Genomic DNA, 4,567 nt, shown 5'->3' with positions numbered 1-4,567 from the left:
TCCAGTTTGCAGCAGGAACTTGAGACAAAGGGCAGAAGTATCCAGAGGCTCTCATGCTTGTTTCACACCATAAGCTTTTCAGAATTTTCAAATCCCCCCCCCCCCCCCCCCCCACACACAGACATATACACACACCTTCCACCTGAGTTTCTGCACTAGGGACATAATCCAAGGAGCACACGAGCAGGGCAGACCACCTCTGCAAGAAGCACTTAGGGCTGCATCCCTGGGCCCTGGAGCTCCACCTGCCCCTCCCCACCAGATGTTGCACATCTGGGTCCCCAGAGAGCACTTGAGCTGATGAGTGAAACCATTTCCAGGACAGAGGACAGGCTGTCTTCTCCAGACTGAATAAACAAGGTAGGAACAAGAATTCATTTCCTAGAAATTAAGCACCAAATTTGTTAGTGTTTACAGAGTCCACACCCACTATGTACCATCTGCTTTCCCTGCTGAAAGGCACAATACAGCCGGGATTAGGAGCACAAGCTTTGGAGTCAGCTAGACTGAATTCGCTTCCCAGTTCTGCCATTTACTAGTTCTGTGACCTTGGGCAAGTTTCTCAGCCTCTCTGAGCCTATTTCCTCATCCACTCCATAGCTATTTACTTAAAGCCTACCACACGTCGGCATGAGCAACACAGATGTGGAAGGTTTAGGGTGGTCCTGGGGGAACCCTTCCGGAACCTGGGACCACAGATGTGACTGAGGATGACACAGGAGTATGAAGGGAGCCTTAGGAAAGTAAGAGGAACAGGTAACCTGCTGCCACCCTGAGAATCCCCTCTGAATGTGGCTTTGAAGATGAGCACTAGAGGACAAATAGAATCAGCAAGTGAAGCGGAGTTGGGTGGGGCCAATGGCACCTACTCCACGGGGCCTGAAGCTTGGAGAACTCTTCCCTCCATGCACTCCAAATCCTTATTCTTTGTCCCCTATTGCTTACCTATCTAGAGGTTGCACAGTCCAGCCCTTTCCTCCCATCCTCCTGCTCACCTGCACTCAGCAAGAGAGTCCACCTCCGGCTTGGCTGAGACCTCCTCCTGCAAAAACACTGTGGTTCAGGGCCAGCCGAGTGGCTCGATGGTTAAGAACTGGCTTGGGANGGCTGCAGTGGGGCTGGCCAGCAGCTGGCATGCGTTTTCGTGAGCCGCTGTGAGCCGCTGTGAGCGGCCGACCAATGGCCGGCAAGCGACTGCCTCACCCAGGAAGAGCGTAATGATAGTACCAACATGGGCCAGTGAAGCGACGTCCTCCACAACTAGACTGAAGAACAAAAAGACAGCAACTTGTCTGTTCCCCTTCCCCGATTCCCCAACACTGTTCCCTCCCCCAATTTCCCAATAAAATCTTTAATAATAATAATAATAATATATGTGGAGAAAACTCTGAAAAGTTTTAACATGTCGAGCTGTGTATGAGTCTATCTGTCCATCTGTCTGTCTATATCTGAGGGCAAGTTTTTTTCTTTTGTTTTGTTTGTTTTTATTGGGGAACAGTGTATTTTTCCAGGACCCATCAGCGCCAAGTCAAGTAGTTGTTTCAATCTAGTTGTGGAGGGCGCAGCTCAGTGGCCCATGTGGGGATTGAACTGGTAACCTTGGTGTAATGAGCACTGCGCTCTAACCAACTGGTTTAACCGGCCGCTCCTCTGAGTGCAAGTTTTGATATCTAATCAGTATCTTGAGTGAGTCCATCTTTCACCTTAGTTTCTCTAATTATAAAATCTGGAAAATGTAGAAAATAAAAAGTAGCCACACCTCTGACCCAAAACGTCCACTCCCAGCTACAGAACCAACAAAAACATATATGTATGTTCACCACAAGACTTGTGCAAGAAGTCGTAACAGCACTATTCAACAACCCCAAACTGAAAACTACCCAAACAGACATCTTCAGGAGAATGGATGCATAAATCATGGCATATTCATACAGGAGAATAGGATACATCAATGAGAACGGACCCCAGCTCCCCACTACACACAAGCACGGGGATGAGCTCACAGACATAAAGTTGAGCAGAAGAAGCTGCTCAACATTAAGGCACAACATGTGATTCAACCTTCACAAAGTGTGTTGCCCTTGAGGGGAGGGGATGCAGTGACTGGGTGGAAGCATGATGGGGGCTCATGGGTGCAAGTCGTGTCCTGTTTCTTGAGTTGGGTGTGTTCACTTTGTGAAAATGCATCAGACTGTACACTTGTGTTATGGGCACTTTTGTTTTTTAAAAAAGTTTACCCAAAAAATTAATAGTTAAGTGCCTAAGTGTCTAAGAACCTTAGGGACCGGTTCTGCTGGTGAAAGGGGGATCCTAGGCTTTTCATTTTAACTAATTTGAGCTCAGTTTCTTCACGTGGAAAACGGGGACAGCAACAGTACCAACCTCAAACTGCTGTTATGTTGAGGGAGCTGAATAGACAGCATCAGCCATACAGTAGATGTGCCATAAATTCTAGTTAGTTATAATTAACAGTCCTTCCCTGGCAAACATGATTTAGAAGGAACTTTTAAAATGATGTCATTCAGGGGCAGCTGGTTAGCTCAGTTGGTTAGAGCGCAGTGCTCATAACACCGAGGTTGCTGGTTTGATCCCCACATGGACCACTGAGTTGTACCCTCCATAACCAGATTGAAACAACTACTTGACTTGGAGCTGATGGGTCCTGGAAAAACACACTGTTCCCTTCCACAATTAAAAAAAAAATGTCACCCAATCTAATCAGCTGAGATTACTGGTGCCCAGAGAGGTGGGTGACTTGCCCAAGACCATATAGTAAAGTTTGGAACCCCTTCCAGCTCAGCTCAGTGCTTCTGCCACCCCATGCTGCCTTCCCCCCTTCACCTACCAAAAGGAGTTCTGTATTTCCTTGGCCCTCGGTTCTGGGTTCAGCATGGACTAGCCATGACCAACAGAATGAGGCCGTGCTTGTGGGAATGTGGGCACAGAGGCTATAAACCCTCACTATCTGCCCCTAATACTACCCTTTGGGGCAGAGTTAGTATCCCCATTTTACAGATGAAGAAACTGAGGTCCAAAGAGGTAAAATGACTAGCCCAAGGCCACACAGGTAATATGTGTCACAGTTGGGAATAAGAGCCAGTGCTGAGAAACCTTAGGATAGCCACTCCTGGCCTCCTGGGGCCATCGAAGGCTTGCAATGTGGCCACTGAGATGTGCTGTAAGCGTAAAAACCACTGGGTTTCAAAAGGTGTAGCTCAAAAAAAGAATGTAAAATATCTAATTAATCATTTTTATATCAGTTACATGATACTATTTTGGGTATTTGAGTAAATAAAATACATAATTGAAATTAATTTCACTTTTTTCATTGTTTAACTTGGCTATCTCTAAATTTTTTTAATCTAAAATTATATTTGTGGCTTGTATTATATTTCCCTTGGATAGCGCTGCTCTAGAACCAGTGATTCTCAACAGGGGTGACAGCGCCCCCTAGGGGTCATTTTGGGACTTTGTCCTCAAGAAACTCAATACAATCCAGGGGCAGGAGTTGTTGGGACAGTCCTGGGGTGCTATGTGGTCAGTGGCTGGAATAGTAGGAATTGTAAAGTAATGGCCAACATTATGAAGCACTTACTATGTGGCAGGCACTATTTTAAACGCTTTTCTTGTATCAACTCATTTAAGTCTGACCACCACCCTGTGAAGTCAGTCCTATTATTATTATTATTATTATTATTATTATTATTATTATTATTATTTATTCCCATTTCCCAGGGGAGGGGGCTGAGGCTCATAGAAATGGCTTGCCTCAGGTCCCAGAGTTAGGACACTGTAGATCTAGGACTGGAACCTGGGCTGGCTCCACGCTCCACCACTCGTAAAAGGTGCTGAGTAAAGTCAGTTCTACTCCCTTCTTCATTCCACAGATATTTACCCCACGCATGCCTGCACACATTCAAAAAACCCTTTGCTGGGTACCTGTTGCATGCCAGGCTCCCTGACTCCCATGTGAAAAGGCCTCTCTCTGCTGACCGGAGGAGGCACAGACATCTTTATTCAGAGCTCAGCACAGCCCAAAGAGAAGGCGGGAATGTGGTTACTGCAATGCTCCTCACACTTGAATGTGCAGAAGCATTACCGAGGGGCCTTATGGAAATTGCAGGTTCTGATTCTGTGGGTCTGGAGCAGGACCTGAGATTCTGCAGGTCTGACAAGCTCACATAGACCACATTGAGTTGTGCAAGGAATAATAGTAACATAAGCCCTAGGACCAAAGAAGGATCTCAGAGTGTCAGAGTGGAAGGACTCTTAGGAATCATTTAGCTCAACACCCTCATGGTGCTGACAGGGAGAGAGAGGACCAGGGAGGGTATGACACTTGCCCAAGGTCACACAGTGAGTTACAGGCAGAGACCAAGTCATCAGACTCCCATCAGTGCTCCTTCTGCTGTCTCCAGTTTGCAGCAGGAACTTGAGACAAAGGGCAGAAGTATCCAGAGGCTCTCATGCTTGTTTCACACCATAAGCTTTTCAGAATTTTCAAATCCTCCCCTCCCCCCCCCCCCACACAGACATATACACACACCTTCCACCTGAGTTTCTGCAC

At 46.7% G+C, this 4,567-nt stretch overlaps 1 protein-coding gene across 9 annotated transcripts in view; it reads right to left on the bottom strand.

Annotated features, from left to right (window-relative positions):
* The window catches only part of HTR1D (5-hydroxytryptamine receptor 1D), a 21,659-nt gene that overhangs the window by 11,725 nt on the left and 5,367 nt on the right, over nt 1-4,567 (bottom strand). For 2 of the 9 annotated variants that reach the window (XM_019631409.1, XM_019631408.1), the window contains one exon: nt 996-1,042. The exons of 4 other annotated variants lie outside the window; for them this stretch is intronic. The gene's annotated coding sequence lies outside the window, so the exon portion shown is untranslated. Of the gene's footprint in view, nt 1-995; nt 1,054-4,567 lie in introns of those variants that run through there. 3 more of the 9 variants (XM_019631407.1, XM_019631413.1, XM_019631416.1) reach the window with 2 other exon arrangements.

The sequence above is a fragment of the Hipposideros armiger genome, unplaced genomic scaffold (genome assembly GCF_001890085.2).
Source record: "Hipposideros armiger isolate ML-2016 unplaced genomic scaffold, ASM189008v1 scaffold_999, whole genome shotgun sequence".
Classification (NCBI taxonomy): domain Eukaryota; kingdom Metazoa; phylum Chordata; class Mammalia; order Chiroptera; family Hipposideridae; genus Hipposideros; species Hipposideros armiger.
The sequence above is the reverse complement of the archived record's forward strand: the minus strand, read 5'-3'. Positions and strand labels throughout refer to the sequence as shown.